Source organism: Cervus canadensis, chromosome 13 (genome assembly GCF_019320065.1).
Source record: "Cervus canadensis isolate Bull #8, Minnesota chromosome 13, ASM1932006v1, whole genome shotgun sequence".
Lineage (NCBI taxonomy): Eukaryota > Metazoa > Chordata > Mammalia > Artiodactyla > Cervidae > Cervus > Cervus canadensis.
This window is the reverse complement of record NC_057398.1, coordinates 53,483,340-53,505,818: the sequence shown is the minus strand read 5'-3', so window position 1 is coordinate 53,505,818 and position 22,479 is coordinate 53,483,340. Positions and strand designations below refer to the sequence as shown.

Here is a 22,479-nt window from a genome sequence, read left to right as displayed (position 1 = left end):
GGAGGTACATCACTCTTGCTATACTCAACTTAAAATCTGAGAATCATGTGAGATATTCATAAGACAAGATGTCACTTAGACCAAAAAGGGCAAGTGAGAGTGAAAGTCACTCAGTTGTGTCCGATTCTTTGTGATCCCATGAACTATACAGTCCATGGAATTCTCCAGGCCAGAATACTGGAGTGGGTAGCCTTTCCCTTCTCCAGGGAAAATGGGCAAAGTATGTAGCAAAAGCACTGATTAAAAGGCATACTCTACAAGTTTCATGACTTCCAAGGTGGTGCAGTGGTAAAGAATCCATCTGCCAATACAAGAGACATGGGTTCTACCCCTGAGTCAGGAAGATCCCCTGGAGAAGGAAATTGCAACCCACTCCAATATTCTTGCCTGGAAAATTCCATGGATAGAGGAATCTGGCAGTCCATGGTGTCCCAAAGAGTCAGACACAACTGAGCACACACACACACACACACAAAGTTTCATAAATATATGTATATATATACTCCTATAAGCATTTGTTGTATTTCCTATTATTATTCCTTATGAAAAGCTAGTCATTGTACAGTCATATGCTGTATAATATCATATCAAGTCTTAATTACTCCATGCCTCTGTTTTTCATGAGAACAGGAATAAATAGCGTCCAACCCACAGGTTTGCTGTGATGATTAAGTAAATTAAAACATAAATCATAGAACCGTTACTGGCAGGTAATAAACCATAATACAGTTTACCTTATTTTATTATTGAAGATAATAGGCTCTCTTTATTGGTTTTGCTACTACAGGAATAGTGTAAGATGAGGCAAAGAAACACTGTTAACAAAAATGAGCTTTTTTGTCCATTCAGGATCAGGGAGTAGTCTGCTTGATACTATGCAGGAACAGTCCCTGACTGTGCAACGAGGGCATCATGCCCACTGTAGGATAACAGCAAAACAAGGACCTCTCCAAAACTGGTAGATTTTTAAATGATTTCAGGAACTGAGATTGCTAAGAGTAAAGAAGATTGGAAAGAGAGACATAGCCGTGATCCTCAAATACTGAAGCTCTGAAATGAGGAAGAACAGTTATATTTATTTTATTTAGACCCAGAGGACAGAACTATGACCAACTGGGAAAGAGTTATAGGCAGACTTGGATTCAACATAGAAAGAACTTTCTAATTCCTGGAAATGGGCAGTTTATAAAGTAATCTCCATCAGTGGGAATGCCCTGTGACTGAGCAAATAAAGTCTCTATGTCTCAGTTTCTCAATCTATAAAATGTGGATTATAATGTCTATTTTTCAGGGTGTTGTAAAAACTGGATGAGTTAATATGTACACAGCATTTCAAATACTGTGGGCACACATTTAGCATCCAGTAGACATTAGCCATTATGTAACTGTCCTATAGAGATGGAGACAGGCAGGTGTTATTATTCCTTTTGTGATGGATAAGGAAATTAGACCAGTTATCAAGCAACCTTGTCTACTCTTAGGCAACTGATCAAAATGACAACCAGAATTACCTAGACTGTCACTTCAGCATTCCACTGGTGTGTCTCACAGCAACATCTGTCCCTGTGATCTCGGTTCTTAGGGTCATAAACTATACTGTATATATTTTGGGAGATTTCCCGGCAAACAGTGAGTCTTCAATAAGTGGTGTTTGTTGTCTAAACATATACATCAGTGCCTTCTCATAGAAAGTGTATTGATTTATGCTCTATAATTCCAACCATCTCCACATCGCTCTCTAATCAGCATCAGTATAAGCCACAGTCTAAATGGGCTCCAGACAGTCATTTAACATTTTTTCCTAACTCAACAGTCACTGCAATTTAACTTGCTTGAATACAACATGGGTTTAATCGGAACATAGCTGCAAATTGAGAGCAAAGAATCCCTACAACTGACTGCTCTTTAAATATAGTTTAACTCAGCAAGTTAATAGCTCTTCTTTGGAGAGGCCATACTGGGGTAGACATTAAACTGTGATTCAAATAGCAAAACATATAGTGTTTGGGTCTCTCAGTATTTATTGTGATTATGCTATATGAGTAATAAGTAATATTTGAGGACATTAGTCATTATTGGCTTTGCGTACTTCCTAAGCAGTCAATTCTAGAGCCAGGATAAACAAGCCCCAGGATGCTACCCCCCTCCCCCTTTTTTTAGCATGTGCTCATACGTAAGTGCTACGGGAGAGTTATCACCTCTCTAGACATTTGCTATGAGCTAGGAGAAAATGACATATTTGTACAAGTATTAGACTTACCATTATGAGACAGCTTGTCTTCCCACAAAGATATAAAAATCTGCAGGGGATATGGCCACATAGTCCTTATGACAGATACAGGGGTTGAAAGAAGAGGAGAGAGGAGCTATTTCCCATTTGCTTTGAAACACCTTTTTCATGGTTTCCTTAGACATTTTGTGTAGGTGGTGAGGACATCAGGGAGGATCTCCCAAAGTAGGAAGATATAATCAGATTTGGGGTTTTTTTGAGAGTTAATTTTGGCAACACAATTTTCAACAGTGAAGACTGAGCTAAAAAGGAGGGAAGCTGGTAAAGAGAAATGTCAGGAAATCTATTGAAATAATACATATGTAAGATGGAGAAGCTGTAATAATAATAATTTTTAAAAAACTGGCAAGGAGAGAACATCAAATTCTAGACACAGACATAAGGTAGAAACAATAAGAGTTTTTTGGCCCATTGGTTGTGATAAATGGAATATTACCTACCATATCAGTAAACAAAGGATGTCACACTCATCACTGATTGCAACCACGGCGTATGATAAGCTGGTGAGCCCTAAAGGAACTCAGGAAGAAAATAATATTTTCCATCTCCATCTAGTCAAAGCTATGGTTTTTAAAATAGTCATGTATGGATGTGAAAGTTGGATCATAAAGAAAGTTGAGTGCCGAAGAACTGATGCTTTTGAACTGTGATGTTGGAGAAGACTCTTAAGAGTCCCTTGGACTGTGAGGAGATCAAACTAGTCAATCCTAAAGGAAATCAGTTCTGAATATTCTTTGGAAGGACTGATACTGAAGCTAAAACTCCAATACTTTGGCCACCAGATGTGAAGAACTGACTCACTGGGGAAAAAAAAACAAAACAACAACTTGATGCTGGGAAAGATTGAAGGCCGGCAGAGAAGGGGGCGACAGAGGAAGAGATGGTTGGAAGGCATCACCGACTCAATAGACACGAGTTTGAGCAAACTCTGGGAGATGGTGATAGACAGGGAAGCCTGGCATGTTGCAGTCCATGGGGTCGCAAGACTGAGCAACTGAAATGAACTGAAAGGATCTAGCAGCCATCAGACAATAGCCACTCCCTAGTGGCTGGCCCCACAGGATAGTGACTATTCCCCACAGGATACTAGCCCCAGAGAGCTGAGGTACATATCAAAGGAACGATTTCAATAAGCCCAGACTCTTGAATCTCCCCATATAAAGAAAAGTGCTAAATGGTTTTCTTTAACAGCAATCTTAAGACATTCAGATTACTTACCTTTTGTTGTAAAACTTCTATGTAACCTGACTCCCCACATTTTCCTCCTCAGAGAAGTTTGCTACTTGAGACGCTGCCTCCTGGGCTTGAAGCCCTAAAAATTCCCACCAAATAAAACATAACTCTCAACTTTTAGGTTGTGAATATCTTTTAAGTTGACAAGAGGAAAGACCAAATTCTAGACACAGACCTAAGGTAGAAACAATAAAATTTATTGATCCATTGGCTGTGTTGAAATGAAGGAAAAACAGGAACTAAGATTAATTTATAGTGTTTAGAGGATGGAATGAATGATGATACCATTAGCTGGGATTTAGGAATTCAGGAAGAAAAAAGGACCAGGGCATGATGCATTCTATCTGGGACCTGCTGTGTTTGAGATTTATGTGTGACCCTTAAAAATAGTTTTGCTGGGCAAGCTAAAAGTCGTGAAAATATTTGGCCCTTATGCCACATACCCTGACTGGTATATAGATTTGAGAGCATAATGTCTTCACTGGCGCCCACTTTCATGGTAGTTTATAAACTTCTCTATAAAATATAAAAAATATTCCACTCCCAAATATAAAGTTCCTTAGATACTGGAGAAAGTGACATCATTTTGTTTTCCACCTTCTCCATGTTCTAAGAACTAAATAAAGATCAGGAAAAGTCTTCTGTGGTAGACAGAATAATGGTCTCCAGAAGATGGCCATTATCCTAATCCCTGGCACCTTTGAATTTGTTACCTGATGTGGAAAAGGGGACTTTGCAGATGCGATCAAGTTAAGAAGTTGAGATGGGGAACGAATACTGCATTACCCAGGTAAAGCTAATCTAATCACCTTGTTGTTGTTGTTTTTTAATTTAAAAAAAAGGCAAAGGAATCTTTATTTAAGCCAACATCTGTCATAGAGAGTGAAGTAAGTCAGAAAGAGAAAAACTAATTTTGTGTATTAACTTATATGAAAGTGCAAGCCACTCAGTCATGTCCAACTCTTTTTGACCCCATGGACTATAGCCTCTGTCTATGGAATTCAGGAAAGAATCCTGGAGTGGGTTGCCATTCCCTTCTCCAGCGGATCTTTTCAACCCAGGGATTGAACCCAGGTCTCCCACATTGCAGGCAGATTCTTGATCCTCTGAGCCACCAGGGAAGCCGGTATGGAGAATCTAAAAAGATGTTAGAAATGAACCTATTTGCAGGGCAGGAATAGAGACACAGACATAAAGAACAGACTTGTGGACCCAGGGAGAAGGGGAGGGCGGGATGAATTGGGAGACTGGGACTGACATGTATCTGTGTAGACACATAGCTAGCAGAAAGCTGCCGTGTGACAGGGAGTTCAGTTTGGTGCTCCGTGCTGAGGGGTGGGATGCGCGGGTGAGAGGGAGACCCAAGAAGGAGGAGATGTATGTACACAAACAGTTGATTCACTTCGCTATACAGCAGGAACTAACACAACATTATAAAGCAATTATACTCCAATAAAACAAAGTCACATCGGTTCTTGAAAGTAGAGAATCTTCCCCATGTGTGATCAGGGAGAGCTGAGACTATGGAAGAAGAGTCAGAAAGATGTGACATCACTGGCTTTGAAGATGGAAGAAGGGAGCCAAGAGCCAAGGAGTGGCCTCCAGAAACTTGAAAAGGAAAAAGATTTAAAAAACAGATCCTCCACCAGAGTCTCCAGAAAGAAGGGTAGTCCTATCTACACCTTGATGTCAATTGGGACACCCACTTTGGGTTTCTAATCTAAGAATTTTAAGTTAATAAATTTGTTGTAAGCCAGCAACTTTGTACCAACTTGTGATAGCAGCAATAGAAAATGAATATATATCTTCTCAGTTGAAAAGTTTTAGCATGTGCTACAAAGAAGAAATAGCTTTTTTATCATCATTAGTATATATTAAGATTATTATTTATTAAGACTATTGAATGATACAGTGTTCCTCACTTGCTTCATGGTAAAGAATCCTTCTGCCAATGCAGGAGACAAGGAGACTTGGCTTCAATCCCTGGATCAAGAAAATTTCCCTGGAGGAGGAAATGGCAACAAGCTCCAGTATTCCTGCCTGAAAAATCCCATGAACAGAGGAGCCTGGTGGGCCACAGTCAATGGGATCACAAAGAGGCAAGCCTGACTGAGCACACGTACACACACACATTGAATGATATGTGCCTCATCTGTACTTGGTCTCCTGAAATGTCAAGTGAAATGATGTCAGTTCTGACCTAATGGAGGTACTGTGAGGACTTAAGGAGGAAGCATGTGTAGAAGCATGTCATGTACTGGGATGTGTTGGCCAGACATTAACTGACAATGGGAGTTTCTTGGCCTGGTCGCTGGAGGTACAAAGCTTAAAAAACTTTATATCAAAAACTGTCCTGCCTGTTGGGAGAGTGAACTACCACAGACAATGTTCTGAGAGGCAGAAATCACAGTCGTGGGTAATTTCAAGGAGGAGTTAATCATTGAGCAACCTTCGAATGAAAATTGGAGCTTGATCAGAAGTGGGGAAGGTAAGACTGCAGGAAGTTGGTCCCTTTGAAGAAACCCATATCAAGAAGTGGGGGGAGGGGGGATCGGGATGGGGAATACGTGTAAATCTATGGCTGATTCATATCAATGTATGACAAAACCCACTGAAATGTTGTGAAGTAATTAGCCTCCAACTAATAATAAAAGAAAAATAAAAAAAGAAGTGGGGAACACTTTGGGATAATGAAATTGACATCAATCATAAAAGACCCTGATTGAAAGTGATAGATGCAGAGGGTATGAAAAATCTGCCTTCATTTCTTGTGGTTTCTCAGTTTTGTAATATCTCTGACCATTCTGTCATTATTAAAACACTCATTCACTTACCTGAGAGAGTTCATTTTTAGTTTCCTCCCAGTCTTTTTTGCAGATTACTCTTTCTTGACTTAGCTCTTAAGCTAACATCTTAATGTTCTTGATGCTGACATCGCTTAAGTTGGCTTTGGCCTTTTTTTTTTTACTTCTTTGTACTCTTCACAGGGGTCTCACACATTCTCAACATTTAAATGCAGCCGTTGGATCACGTCTCTCAGTCTGTAGCTGCAGATCAGAGCTTACCCAAACATCTTGTCTGTATTAATGATTGACCACTGAATGTGTCTGCCTCAGTGTTTCCTGTGGCCCTCAGATATAATCTATCCCTGATTCTACTTCCTTCGATCTGCTCCTCTGTTTTTCTTACCTCCCGTGGCCGTGTGGATATTGGTGTCATTCATTAACTTGGAGTTGATCTCAGTTCTCTTTCTTCTATGCATCCATTCTAGTCACTGCTCGGGTTCTATTGGTTCTATTTTTCTTTACTTTTCCTATCTAACTGTTCCTTCCAAATTCATTGCTACTTTCCTAATCCAGGACTTAACCTTTTCTCCCATAGTCCATTGGGCTCCTAACAACTTTAACTCTGCTGTCAGTCTTGTTTCTTTCGATTATCCTCCACCCTACAATCACACTGGTCTTTCAAAAAGAAAATCCAAATCTATTTCTTCCCTTTTCAAATCTTTCCCTGGCTCCCTGATGCCTAAGTATATAGATCTTCTTGTGGCATATACCACCCTATATGATCTAGCCTGCCCTAACTCTAGTCCTGTCTCTCACCACCTTATACTCAAGTACTTTTAAAGGACAGGTCACTTCAAGTCTGAGGCCCTCATCTGCATGGAATGTATTCTGTCTTCTCTCTCAGAAACACCTGTCTTTTAACGACTTAACTCAAATCCCTTCTCCTTTATAAAGCCTTCCATGGCCACCTACTCTAAGTATAGTTGGCCACTATCTTCTTTGGGTTTTTCCATTTGAATCTTCTATACATTTCTATAAAGATTTTGCAATGTTTGTACTGCACTTAATGATTTGCATGCTGTCCTGTCCATTTGTGCTGCTATAACAAAAATACCATAGACTAGATGGCTTAAAAAAAACAAACATTTATTTCTTATCATTCTGGAGGTTGAGAAGTTCAAGATCAAGACATCAGCAGATCTGGTATCTAGTGAGGATCAATTTCCTGCCTCATAGATGTCTGTCTTCTGCTATAACCTCACATAATGGAAGGGATGAATGATCTTTCTGGGGTCTCTATTACAAGGGCACTAATACCTTTCATTTGAGTTCCGCTCTCATGACCCAACCACCTTCCAAAGGCCCCCATCTCCAGAAACCATCACCTTGGTGGTTAGGATTCAACATATGAATTTGTACAGGATATAAGCATTCATCGCTTCATATGTCCTTCTTCTCCCAGTCCTCTGTAAGCCTTTGGGTGCAGAGACTCAGTCTTCCTCATTTTTTATCACTTCAGTGGATTATCCAACATGGCACGGGGTTTAGGCATCTATCAGTAAGAAAGGGGGTGGGGAGTGAAAGGAAGAGAGAATGAAAAGATATATGCAAAGTGGGAAGGCAGGAAGGAAGGATTTGTGTGACAACATTTGTGTGAACATGAGTTTGAGCAAACACCAAGAGATAGTGAAAGGCAGGGAAGTGTGGCATACTGCAATCCACAGGGTCGCAAAGAGTCAGAAACAACTTAGTGACTGAACAACATTATTGAAGTGACGATGAGATGGGAAGCAGGAAGACTTGTAGGCTAACCTGGAAGTGGGGATACAGGGATGACCAGTGTCCTGGCAGGGGAAGTAAACAGAAAGCATAAGACATGCAGGAGACTGCAATAAAAGACCAGAACTGGGGACATAGGGTGTCCTGTGAAAATTCACTCTCAATCCCTAAGCCCCTGAGTGGTGGTCTTTAAGCAGAGAAGTGCTCTGTCTAAAAATGACACTATGAACTCAGAGTCCAACATTCCAATGTGGTCTTCCCACTAGAACAACACATGGATTCTTTAAACCATCAAAAGGTAATTTAAAACAGCAGGACCCAGGCATTATTTTTCAGTGAGTCACCGTGCCTTTTTATTAAAATAAGTTTTTCACACATCTGGTCAATGTTTAGACACAATGCCTTCTGCATTTAGTTTTCTCTAGGACTGAGATAACAGCTTGGGTATGGATTTGGGTAGCCCTTTGGATTTATTTATTCCTGGAAAATCAACCAAATCACATTGTCAAAAGAGCGCAGAAAGCAATGCTTTCTGCTTCATTTATTAACTGAGGGCACCCCCCCATCCCAGGCCACAGCTTCGGGGCGCACTCAAGAGCTTAATCGTGAGAGACAACCCTGCCACTGTGGGTTACTGTCTGCCTGGAAGACCACACAACCCAGGTCCTGCTCTGGGGCTATGCATTCACCTGCCAAACAGTGGTGGACTGGATGTCTTCCCTGCTCTTCCCTGCTCTGAGGTCTCTTCCTCTCTGCTCATCTTCCCTGAATACCTCCTCCCCCATAAGGAAGATGCAGACCTTCAGCTCTCCAGAAGTGTGTCTTCAGAAAAAAGCTAATTTTGCATTAGGAACTAAAGCACTGTTGCATTGTAAATGAAATATCAGATAATTCTGCAAAGAACCATTGATGAACGATTTTGAGTCTGACCTAGATAATCTACTAGGAGCACAAAGAAAGAGCTTGAGCTTCCAAAACTGGCCACTAATGCCCTCTGGGCAGCCAAGGGAAGATTAAGTCCTCAGCAATGACTCTACCCACAGGTCAAAGCAACAGAGAGCCAAAGGTGATGACAATGAGGGTGGAGAATGGGCTATGAACCCCTCATTTGGACACATTATCTCCCCCTCCAAGAACTCCTTCAGCATCTCACTTCTCTCCTGCAGCCCTTGTCATTTCTAGCTCCTGTTGGAATTCGCTAGCTGGGTGGTGTTGAGAACGTTGCTGACAGTTTTTGATAAAAAAGATGGTGATAAAAGTATCAACCTACGGGATTTTTGTAAGGAGTAAACAGTTAATGTGTGGCAGAAGTATCTAGCTAAGTCAGTATCTAGAAAGAAGTAAGATTTGATAAATGCTGTTTTTCTTCAACGTGTGTGTAGTACTATGGTTAAGGGTGAGGGCCAGAGAGCCAAAGAATCTGGGTTAAAATCTGGCACTGCCAAACTAATTGTGTGACCTTAGGTAGATTTCCTCGGAGAAGGCAAGGGCATCCCACTCCAGTACTCTTGCCTGGGAAATCCCATGGACGGAGGAACCGGGTAGGCTACAGTCCATGGGGTCGCTAAGAGTCGGACTCGACTGAGTGACTTCACTTTCACTTTTCACTTTCATGCATTGGAGAAGGAAATGGCAACCCACTCCAGTGTTCTTGCCTGGAGAATCCCAGGGATGGGGGAGCCTGGAGGGCTGCCGTCTATGGGGTCACACAGAGTCGAACACGACTGACGTGACTTAGCAGCAGCAGTAGCAGCAGCAGGCAGATTTCCTAACTTCTCTTCACTGCAGCTTTTTCATCTGTAAAGTGAGGATAAGAATCATATATGCATTCCTATAAGATGTTAGGATTAAATAAATTGCTACATACAACATGCTCAGAACAGTATTATGTGCATAAAAGCATTGGAAAGCTTGGTTCTTATCATTATTAGTCTCATTATATAGGAGTTGAAGCTGAAGCTCTAATACTTTGGCCACTTGATGTGAAGAATTGACTCATTGGAAAAGACCCTGATGCTAGGAAAGACTGAGGGCAGGAGGAGAAGGGGGTGACAGGATAAGATGGTTGGATGGCATCACCGACTCAATGGACTTGAGTTTGAGCTAACTCCAGAAGATAGTGAAAGACAGGAAAGCCTGGTGTGCTGTAGTCCATGGGGTCAGAAAGAGTTTGACAGAACCAAGCAAGTGAATAGCAACGATGTAGGAGTGATTCATTTATGTAGTTTCATGGAGTGAATAAAACATTAATACATCCATGGTAGGTGCTCAATACCTCTTTGTGAACTGGATGAATGAATGGAGTAACCTTTCTTTTAGACACCAGAGGTACTTCATCATGCATTTTTAAAGATTTTTCACTCAGACGAGAAGTGCTTAGTGAGGGTCTTCTATATGCCACGGGATGCCACCCCTTACAAAGCAGGCAAAGGTTCAGCTCATGGCTTGCAGTCTAGATGCAGAAATTTTAGCTGTCCTCCAGTCCTTGGTGCTTCACTCAGCAAATGGGGACATTGAGATCCAGAGAGAACAAGGAATTTCGGCGAGGTGGTCACTTGTGGACTTGCTGTCATAGAATCCATGGGTCAAAACTCCATTTGGTTTGTTGACACCCTCTTGTTTCAATGTCTTTCTCGGTATGGAAAGCAATATGACCCAACAAGAAGAGCTTAGCTCTGGGTTTAGATGAAATCCAGCTCTGCCATGAGCTCATTGTGCCATTGGGCAATGTACTTCGACTGTCTTGGCTCCAGTTCTTCTCTATGATGCAATTTTAGCTTATGCTTCATATGCTAATATGAAGTCCTCCTCTCTTTGTGCTGAAGAGGTTGCAGAATGAGACACACATGTCCCACATCATGTCTTTTTTTGTTTTGTTTTAATTAAACTAGTTGCAGATGTTTAATAACTTACATAAAACCTAGATGTCTGGCTTCTTTCGACAAGTCAGACGGTCTGGCAACCACACTTAGCTGGAGTGGACAGCTTCCCCCTGCGATGGGGCTCGAGTCTTATAATGTGGCACAGTCTTCACCCTTCTGCATTCATTTTATTCCTGGTCTGTTTCACTCACTGACTCACTTGCCTGACCTTGATCTGCACCTAAGTTTTCAGTGCCTACTATACGGATCCTGGAGGAGGAAATGGCAACCCACTCCAATATCTTTGCCTGGAAAATCCTATGGACAGAGGAGCCTAGTGGACTACAGTCCGTGGGGTTGCAAAGAGTCGACTGAAGCGACTGAGCCCATTGTATGGATGAGGTTTTTATAGGGGAATGTTATTATAAACAATTAAGGTGTTTTCCATCCTAGTTAATTTTCACTAGGCTATTTGCTTCTTTTGTGGAGACATAATAGAGTTGTGTTTTCTCAAAACATGAATCTTTTTCACCTCATAAGAGATTTAGGGGGAGAGGGATGGCAAGATGACAATGTACTAATTCAGATACAAGAGCACAGTTGTTTCCACCACCCCAATTACCTCTAGTCCAGCACCTATGCAAAAAGAAGAGATAGAGGGGCTTTCCCTAGTGGTACACTGATTAAGACTCCATGCTTCTGAGGCAGGGGGTGCAGGTTCAATACCTGGTTGGGGAACCAAGAACTCATGTGCCTTGGAGACAGCCAAAAATAAATAAATAAAATAGTCTATTCCCAAGCTCTCTTTAACAAAAATTAAAAAAAAAAAAAAACCAAGAGAGAGTTGAATAAGATACCAACCTGAGAAACCAGGAGCTACTGAGAAGTGATGGTCTACTTGGGGTCTCATGAAGAATGGCAGTTTGGTGGACCACCTTATCTCCTTCCTCCCAGGGCTAACATGAGTATTATTTATAACTTTGCTCTCAGAGCTCCTTCATGTTAAATCACAGCAACTGAGAAACCTTCAGGACTGGAAGTAGGAAGTAACTTTTGAGACATCTGGACTAGAAAGCTGCATCCTGCCACTTGCAAGAACCCTCGACTGGAGATCAGAAATCTGGAGTCCTTTATCTGGCTCTTGATCTGTCACTGATGGGTTGCATCTCCTTTCTAAGTCCTGTGCCGGAGTTAGGGTGTTTTCATCAGATCTTAGCAGGGGCTGTTCATCTTCATACAGATGAAGATACAGATACGTATATAGATATAACCTAGATAGCATGAAGGATAATTTAGATACTTCACTTCTATTAGACTCGTAATCCATGAGGATCCATGCTGATGGGTCCAAGGCCTTGAGGTGAGGAAGAATGCACTAAGATTCCTCACTGCAGCAACTACAGAGAAGGCAGGTCTACCTGCTGATGGGTAGTGGGGCAGAACTGTATTACCCAGAGTCTCCAGGTTGTATGATGGGGCATGTGGGTTATTAAGTAGTCAGTGAGAAGTTGGAAGATGGCTTTGCAATGCAAACACTACCCCACCCCACTCAGGACATGCCTTGAAAGAAGCTTGGCTCACCAAAAGAGTCCATCAGGAGGAGCCCCACCAAATGGGAGGAAGTACAGCAGTTTCAGAATTTGACCAGGTAAAAGGTGAATGTTAATAACTAAGAAATAATTTTTTTAAAAAAATTCATGTCTATTCTCTATGTCTGTTTCTCCATTGTTGCCCTGTAAGTAAATTCTTCAGTACCATTTTTCTAGATTCCGTATAAATGTGTTAGAATATGGTATTTATCTTTCTCTTTCTGACTCACTTCACTCTGTATAATAGGTTCTAGGTTCATCCACCTCATTAGAACCGGCAGGGGAGGGTGAGATGTAAGGAAAGAGTAACATGGAAACTTACATTACCACATGTAAAACAGATAGCCAACAGGAATTTGCTGTCTGGCTCAGGAAACTCAAACAGGGGCTCAGTATCAACCTAGAGGGGTGGGATGGGGAAGGAGATGGGAGGGAGGTTCAAAGGGGAGGGGATATATGTGCACCCATGGCTGATTCATGTTGAGATTTGACAGAAAACAGCAAAATTCTATAGAGCAATTATCCTCCAATAAAAAATAAATTAATAAAAAATTTCATTAGGTGGATTCTTAGGAGATATTCAGAGGACAAAGGGACTTGAAGCTACCCATATGAGGAACATACAGTTATATAGAGCATGAAAAATACAAAGACAGAGGAAGAACAAGATGTAAAGACAACTCGGAGCTGTTTTTAAACATGGCTCATGTCATATGAAAAAGGGATTTGACCAGCAACAAATGGATATTTAAGATCAATGGCAAAAGTTACAGGTCTACTGATTTTTTTCTCATTAGTTTATTTGTTGATCCAAAATAGCAATGACATGAACTCAAGCTCGGAGCCACATATTTGTATCAAATCCTTACTTTGTCAACAACTAGTGGTGCAACCTTAGGCAATTTACTTAGACTCTCTGAGTCATATTTTTTTATTCTGCAAAAATAGAGCTAAAAAGAATGCTTATCACAGAAGGCTGTTTTGAGGATTAAATGAGGCAAAGCAGAGAAAATGACTAATATAAGATCTTGCATATACTGAGCACTTAATAACATAACAACATAATAATTATTAATAGTATTATTATTATTCAACAAGCACTTGCTATGTGCTAGATTCTGTACTAGGCGCTGTGTTTACAAAGGTAAAATCAGGCAGTGAAAGAGACACGTGTACCCCAATGTTCATCGCAGCATTGTTTACAATAGCTAGGACATGGAAGCAACCTAGATGTCCATCAGCAGATGAATGAATAAGAAAGCTGTGGTACATATACACAATGGAATGTTACTCAGCTATTAAAAGAATGCATTTGAACCAGTTCTAATGAGCTGGATGAAACTGAAGCCTATTATACAGAGTTCAGTTTAGTTCAGTCGCTCAGTCATTTCTGACTCTTTGCAACCCCATGAACCACAGCAAGCCAGGCCTCCCTGTCCATCACCAGCTCCCAGAGTCCACCTAAACCCATGTCCATTGAGTCAGTGATGCCATCCAACCATCTCATCCTCTGTTGTCCCCTTCTCCTCCTGCCCTCAATCTTTCCCACCATCAGGGTCTTTTCCAATGAGTCAGCTCTTAGCATCAGGTGGCCAAAGTATTGGAGTTTCAACTACAATATCAGTCCTTCCAATGAATATTCAGGACTGATCTCTTTTAGGATGGACTGGTTGGATCTCCTTGCAATCTAAGGAACTCTCAAGAGTCTTTTCCAATATCACAGTTCAAAAGCATCGATTCTTCGGGGCTCAGCTTTCTTTATAGTTCAACTCTCACATCCATACATGACTACTGGAAAAACCATAGCCTTGACTAGATGGACCTTTGCTGACAAAGTAATGTCTCTGCTTTTTAATATGCTGTCTAAGTTGGTCATAACTTTCCTTCCAAGGAGTAAGCGTCTTTTAACTTCATGGCTGCAATCACCATCTGCAGTGATTTTTGAGCCTCCAAAAATTATACAGAGTGAAGTAAGTCAGAAAGAAAAACACCATTGCAGTATATTAATGCATATATATGGAATTTAGAAAGATGGTAATGATGACCCTATACATGAGGCAGCAAAAGAGACAGAGATGTAAAGAATAGACTTTTGGACTCTGTGGGAGAAAGTGAAGGTGGGATGATGTGAGAGAATAGCATTGAAACATGTATATTACCATATGTGAAATAGATCGCCAGTCCAGGTTCAATGCGTGAGACAGGGTGCTCAGGGCTGGTACACGGGCATGACCCTGAGGGAAGGGGTAGGGAGGGAGGTGGGAGGGGGTGTTCAGGATGGGGAACATATGTACACCTATGGCTGATTCATGTCAATGTACAGCAAAAACTACTACAATATTGTAAAGTAATTAACCTCCAATTAAAATAAACAAAAATTTTTTTTTTAAATCAGGCACAATCACTCCTCAAGGACTTTCCAATCTAGATGGAGATCAATACTTGTTAGAATAGTCCTAAGAGAGAAATCTGCATCTATAAAAGGACCGGTTCCCCGTTAGCAGCTGTTGTAACACAATAGCTGATCAACTATTTGGGAAGATGGATCAGAAGGGACTCAAGCTTCAGGAAGCTCCTTGAATCAGATAGTCTTTTAAGGCCTCCCATAACCCCAAGAATCCTTGATTCTAAATTTCTTCCTGGAGACAATGTTGAATGTCTATGTTTTCATCCAGAGCCTGCTGATAGGGTGTGGCGATAGAGGGCAGCTGCAGTCCTTGAGGAAAAGTCCAATGTCAAAGCCTGACCATTCCGCAGTCACTATGTTTTATCCTGCACTTGGGTCCCAGGCCTCAAGGCAGTGACCTCCCTGTCAAGCAGGGGCCCGCCATGACTTCTTTCCCTGGCGAGTACTCGAAGGTTCTATAAGAGACTCTTAATAGCCTTGACCTTGTCTACAATATTTTATACCTGCCATTCATTGAAGTTTGTTTACTCTGAAATTATGGGGAGAGTGACATTGTGCTTGGAACAACATTTGATGGATATGTTCCCTGAACCCTCACCCAACAAAAACTCACTTAGGAAAGAAAGTCTAAATTTAGGAATGTGTGTTCAATTATGGGTTGTGGCCTGGCTTACAGTTTTGCCTCTTATCTGTGACCCATTCTTGGGAGCTGTGACCAACAGCATAGCAATAATTTCAGGCCTACAAGAGAACTGTACAAAGAAGATACCTTTGGTTCATCAACTTGGAAATGCCCTCAATATGAAACCAACATGTATCCTCAAATTACACAGGAAAGAACAGCCCTCTTTCCTTTTGTTAGATGTCTAAATAGTTGGAAATACTTGAATCAAAATGAAAAGTACATGGAGTATTTTTAATTAATTTGTAATAAATTTAACAAATTTAACTTAATTTATAAGAAATGTAATTCATTTAATTTCACATTTAATATCCACAAAAGATGCCGTATTGTAACTAAGCATTGGTATGCATAGATACACAAATGCCATTGACAAATTCCATAACCTATACAGACCGAATCAAATAATTTAGCATTTGTTTCAATACTACCTTTCAATGTTTATCACGCTGTTAGTTTTGACTCCTGAAAATATGAAAGGTATCTTAAAGGTTGGAAGGCATTTTCTCATTCCTTGAACCTCATTTCATTCTTATTATAGCAATAGCTGACAATTATTGAACACTTTCTATGTGCCAGGCATTGGGCAAAGAGCTTTACATATATTCATTTATTTAACTGAATCCTTACAAGTCATGAAATAGTTATTAATATAACTATTTTACAAAGGAAGAAACTTAAGTTCATAAAATCTAAGTAACCTTGGCCAATGTAAGACTGCTAGTAAATTGCACAGCTGGAAACCAAACCCAGATCTGTGGGATTCATAGTTCATCCATCTACTTTGTTATGTTGTCTCCAGCTCATGCTGGATGCAAAGTAAGTGTTCCATAAGTAATTGAATGATGATTATCTAGGCAGTTTTATTGCAAGAAAGCCGACTGTGGCCTGTTCCACTGAATACTGATTATTTGTTGACCAGGTTACAATGGATAAAGGGAACTTTTGTAATTTTACTTCTTGAAAGTCTGGGCTTTAGATAGAAAAAAAAATTATCCTTTCCTCATCTAGGAAAGGTTATGAGTTGACTAAAGTAAAAACTATGTTTATGAAAATAAAAAGCTCCATGCAGTATTGGTTTAGGAAGGTGGAGATTCAAATGTGTTGGAATACGTCTTGGAATGGGGTGGGGTGAGTGACAACACCAGTGAGATATATTTGCAGAATATCCTCTTTAAGTTAATATGGATTCTATCATCTGTTCTCTGTCTCTTTTTCCCAGGAAAACAAACCAAAATAGGACCACGGATTGTTCTATTCTTACTTGAATTTTGGGGGAAAATTGCAAGCATATTTTGAATACATTTTAGTTGGGGCCTTCGAAATAGGGCCAAGTTTACAATACTAACTCTTAAGTACATTGCCTTATCTCCCCCTCATACTGACTGAACAGAAAAGAAACATTTCTTTTAGCTTTATATTTTGTATTCGTTTAATTGAGTAGATTTCAAATCTTGCAAGCAATCATTCAAAAAAATTTTGAAATCCATTTTAGAGAGATCTTACCACTTAAAAAGAATCTGGGATGGAGGGAGAGAGGAGGCAGGGAAATTCCAAAGCGTTGTCTTTGGTTTTTAGGTTTCAGAGTTTTGGGTGCTGGTATCTGGCCCATTTTCCAGGATGGGATGTTTCCTACATGATAACCTTTTTCAGGCAATAGCCATATCTAGCACAATGTTATAAATCTCTAGAGTGAGAGGCAGTCTATGGGCTCCTCGTATAGGAGGACACAGGAGAAAGAGTTTTTCTTAGGCAAGATATGGAAGCAACCTAAATGACCATCAACAGAAGAATGGATAAAGAAGATGTGGTACATATATACAACTGAATATTACTCAGCCTTAAAAAAGAATGAAATAATATCATTTGCAGCAACATGGATGGACCTAGAGATTATCTTACTAAGTGAAGTAAGTCATACAGAGAAAGTCAAATGTCATATGATATCACTTCTATGTGGAATCCTAAAAAACATATACAAATGAACTGACTTATGAAACAAATAGATTCAAAGACACAGAAAACAAACTTATGGATACCAAAGGGAGAAAGGGAGAGTGGGACAAATTTAAAAAATAAAAAATTCCATTTCTTTTAAACAGCATGAAGTTGGGACATGCCTTTTTATCTAGTCTGACATTCTCTGCCTTATCACTATAGGGTTTGTCATTTCCATTCAATATGATACGGTTGGGTTTAAGCCACATTTGAAGTTAAAAGTGAAGCTTAATGACAGACCATCTTTAACTTCAGCATGGATGAAGGCATGATTATAGCCTCACATTTTGTTAAAGTTGGAAATAAGAATTCTTCAGTTTGTCATCAAAATAAAAAAATCTACCTACCCATCTTTCTGTATTTGCCTTTATAAAGTACTAATCTATGGTGGTGTTTAGTTGCTAAGTTGTGTCCAAGTCATGCAACTCCATGGACTGTAGCCCACCAGGTTCCAGCAAGGGGTTGCCGTTTCCTTCTCCAGGGGATCTTCCTGACTCAGAGATCAAATCCAAGTCTCCTGCACTGCAAGCAGATTCTTTACCACTGAGCCACCAAGGGAGCCCAACTAACCTATAACTGCAATATTTAACAAGAGAGATCATAAATTAAACCTATATTCTACTATAGAGTTGGAGGCCTACTTTAAACAAGAAATATCTTAACTGGAAAGTTCTCAACTTTTATAGACAGTACTATATGCTGTGTGTATGTAAAATGTAATAATTGTCTGTTAAGCTGCAAAAAAAAATTTGGAAAAAGTTAAATTTTTAAAAAGCTCAAATTAAAGGAAATGAAAAGAGAGTGAGGAGAAGATAAAAACAACTGGTATCACCTGTCCCCTGAGACAGGAGGAAAAGGTGCCCAGGGAACATAGCTTGTGGGGAACATGGAACTCTTGATGGATGTATCACGTTCTGGGCATGTGAAATAATGGTCTGGATTTAACCTTCCAGTGTCAGAGCTATAGGAAGTTCTAATATTTTTCCTGTCAACCATAAAATACCTGAGAAGAAGGTCTCAAAAACACAATACAGTAGAGCCTGGAGATTTTATATGTAACCTTCACAGTCTGGACCAAAACAGACTGTCCCAAAACAGATACATAACAAGTAGAAGATATTTTGCTGAGGAAAGTCTTTTAAACTTGAATTATTTTGGATTATTAGGTTAAAAAATCTTTTTTGCATTTTATTGAAATATAGTTGATTTATAATGTTAATTTCTGCTGTATAGCAAAGTGATTCAGTTATATCAGTTATATATTCAGTTATATATGCACATAAACATACATACATATATATATATGGGGTTCCCAGGTGACTCGGTGGTAAAGAATCTGCCTGCCAATGAAGGAGACACAGGTTCAATTCCCTTGTTTGGGAAGATCCCCTGGAGAAGGGAATAGCAACCCACTCCAGTATTGGGAAATCCCATGGACAGAGGAGCCTGGCGGGCTACAGTCCATGGGGTTACAAAGGAATCAGACAGGACTTAATGACAAAACAACAGCAAACAAAACATACATACATATGTGTGTGTCTGTGTAATATATATATATATATATATATAGGCTTTCATGGTCGGCAGGGCTTTGACCATCCTTTCCAAATCCACCCAAGAACCCACAGTTTGAATCACAGCACCAGGAGCACAATTACCATCCATTAAAACCAAATGTTTATTTCCCCAAAATCAAGACCAAGAATGTTATCTTTACGAAGGGGAAGCATAGCAAAAAAGTTGTATCCTCAATGAAGGAAAGGAGACTCAGTCTGGATGTAGGGGAGCTTTCGATTCAACACTAGGATCTTTCTTGGTATCAGTTCTATGAACTATCAGCAGAGTCCAGGGAACACATTATTTAGCACTCTTCCTTAGAAGTCTGTGAAACTGGCATGGATGGGCCTTATGGCAGAAGACGCCAGTCACGGGGTCAGAGTAACCTGAGCCCCTCTAGGTGGCCTCAGGCAAATAACCCTTCTATGCCACAGGTTCCCACATAAAATAGAGACCATTATACCTATTTTTCAGGCTTGTTGTGAGGTTTAGAAACACTACCTGGTACATAGTGGGAACTAAATAAGTGGGAAAGTATATAGTTTTATTTTCTAGATGACAGAGGTAATTTATTGTCTGGGACCAGAACACTAGCTAAGTAATCTCCAGGCTTCTGCTTCAGGCACAAGACTTCTAGTACTCCTTCTCTTTGAAACACCCCAAGCTCTGAAACATCCTGGCCATAGAGATAATGTTCATTATCAGCAATGCCTCCTTTACTCCCCACTGGCCCACACTGCTTTTAGTCACCCTCACTGCCATCATGAGCTTGTCTGAATCTCCCTAGACACTGTCTTTATTTTAGCCATTTGCCTTTCTACCTCACTGAGTCCCATTTTCTCTTGAACAATTATTCACTTAAGTAGGTGACAAAGGGCTGATTTGTTTAATTCATTTGTGCCAATGTTCTAATCAGTGGCCATAGGTGACCTGCCCAGATAGGCAAACTTCAGGTATGTGTCTGCTCAGTCTTCAGGCATGTCTGACTCTGAGACTCCATGGACTAGAGCCTGCCAGTCCATGGAATTCTCAGGGAAGAATATTGGAGTGGGTTGCCACTTCCTCCTCTAAGCGATCTTCCTGACCCAGGGATTAAACCCATAGCTCTTGTGTCTCCTGCATTGGCAGGTGGATTCTTTACCACTATGCCACCTGAGAACTTGAGGTAGAGGAACTCTAGTAAATGAACATCCTAGATAGTCTTTTTTTTTTGAAGTTCAATGGCAAAGAGGTCTTTACTCCGGAAGATCTCCCTATATAATCCAGGTGGAGAGGTACTGTGAGATACTTGACCATACTCAAGCAGCACACAATTAGGCTGCTTTCTATTGTATCTGCAGAGAGATCAACCTGGACAAGATCCCTGTGGTTCACCAGGGGCGCTGACTATCGGGGCTGAGTGCTGCGAGTCCACCCCATAGCTGAGCCAGATGGAAAGAACCAGAATCTTGTTCATTCTGAAACCATTCCCTTAGTTGTAGGAATCCAGACTTTTGGAACAGCATGGTTTTGAGACACTTCCATAATCATCTAAACTCATGACTTGACAATTTTCGAAGCTGAAGCTCAGAGAAGGAAGAGTTGATTTGTTTGATGCCAGAGCTGGTGAAGGCTGAGCTGCATCTGGAATCTAGGTTCCCTAGCTCCTAACCCAAAGCCCTCTATCTGTACCAATTTACTTGTGTAAACCTTGGCACATCTTACCTGTTCTAGAAGAAGGGGCCCTAGTGGTGGAGGATCAGAACTAATCTCTAAACCCTATTTTACCACCAAGCATCTGGGAGACTCTCAATGAATTGTCTCGGGTTCCGTTTGCCTGTCTATAAACTGAGCAGAGTCTTCACATTGTCTGATGTCCCTGGGTATTATTCAGAATAGATGAGAGCATATTGTCCACAACAATCCTGAAAAAAGCATTGGTTGAAGAAGAAAGGAGTTTAGAAAGTCAAACAGTCACTCACACATGTGTACACACACACACACCCCCCCAAGTTTTTCCAACTTGTCACCATCCTCAGATTCAGAAGCCACTGATGCTGTTCTCCCTACTTTAAGTCTGGGGAGCACTGACCTTTACGCTGACACCAGAAAACAGCATGGTTTCCGATTGGCAATGACAACCTATGGGCTGCTGCATGACAGGCCCCAGGGGCAGGGAGCCTCTGTATCTTCTGCAATCTGCTGATGGGTTGCTGCTGCAGGCACCCCAGACCTCTGAACAGACACTGGAGAGGGTGCAGAGAGAGAAAGGACAAGTTAGCCACTGAAACTCATGACTGTAATAAAACAAAGTGCTTAAAGGGGACAGACGTCAACCTGGGAAAGGGAAAGAGAGAGAAGGAGAGGGGAAGGGAGAGACAGAAAGAGACAGGAAGATGTGAAGGAGGACGAGAAGAAAGAGAGGGAAAGAGAATATGAGAATTTAGGGGACTAGAGTACATGGTTGAGACCCAAAGAAATGACATGGATGATCAAGTTGAAGGACTTGCTAAAGCCCAGAGCAAATATTCAAACTCCACCCATAGTGATACAAAGATCTTGGGATAAAATTTCCTTGGGGTGAGACTACACAAAGTCTGGGTTCGATCTGTGGTATCGGCTCCCCAAAACTCCAGTCACTGTGGCCAACACCAAGGAGAGGAGTTTAGGTCATGTGGTTTCCAGACTCTGATTCTGATGGTGGCCTTTTAGCCTTTCCATCATCCTGAACCTTGGAAATTATTTCTCTCTCTTCTCTCCCCTGGGCAAGCAAGCTGCTGATGCTTTTGTAACAGCCATAAGGGCTGTGTTGGGGAGGGTGACAGAATGTGCAAGAAAGCAGAAGATAATTCCCAGAAATCTCCTCCCAGAGGCTGCCAGGCAACATTTCTCCAAGAACTTTCTTCTCTAAGAACTCACTTGCATCAGCTTTGGTTGCCTGTCCACTGGCTCACGAGCCTTTCATCTGCGGTTTCAATTGTTAAGTCTGAGAGACCCCCAGATAAGCCTCCTGTTTCTTCAAGGGAGCTGTCAGGGTCAGCGTGTGTGTTGTAAGCAGCCTCGCTCATTGCACGGACCTGGCATGGTCCGGAGCCAGCCTCATTCCAGGACCACGTGACGCGGACCGGGTTACTCACTTGGTTGTCCTCCAGCAGGGGCAGCTGGGGACACCTCCCTAGAGTGACTACAGCATTTATCACTGGGATGACTCAGCCGGAGCCTCCCTCTCTCTGCAAAGGGAACCTGAGGCCAGGGCTGGGGGTGGGAGTGTGGATTAGACCCATCTTTGGCCGCAAGAGCAGAGAAACTGCCCCTCAC

The 22,479-nt window shown here is 41.1% G+C and overlaps 1 long non-coding RNA gene across 1 annotated transcript; it reads right to left on the bottom strand.

The window, feature by feature from the left end:
• Nucleotides 1-9,762: 9,762 nt before the first annotated feature.
• LOC122451952 lies at nt 9,763-22,209 on the bottom strand. Its single transcript, XR_006272550.1, has 3 exons — nt 22,081-22,209; nt 21,254-21,407; nt 9,763-9,885 (listed from the first exon to the last, which is right to left on the bottom strand). It is a non-coding gene; the product is annotated as an uncharacterized LOC122451952 (long non-coding RNA).
• Nucleotides 22,210-22,479: the final 270 nt, after the last annotated feature.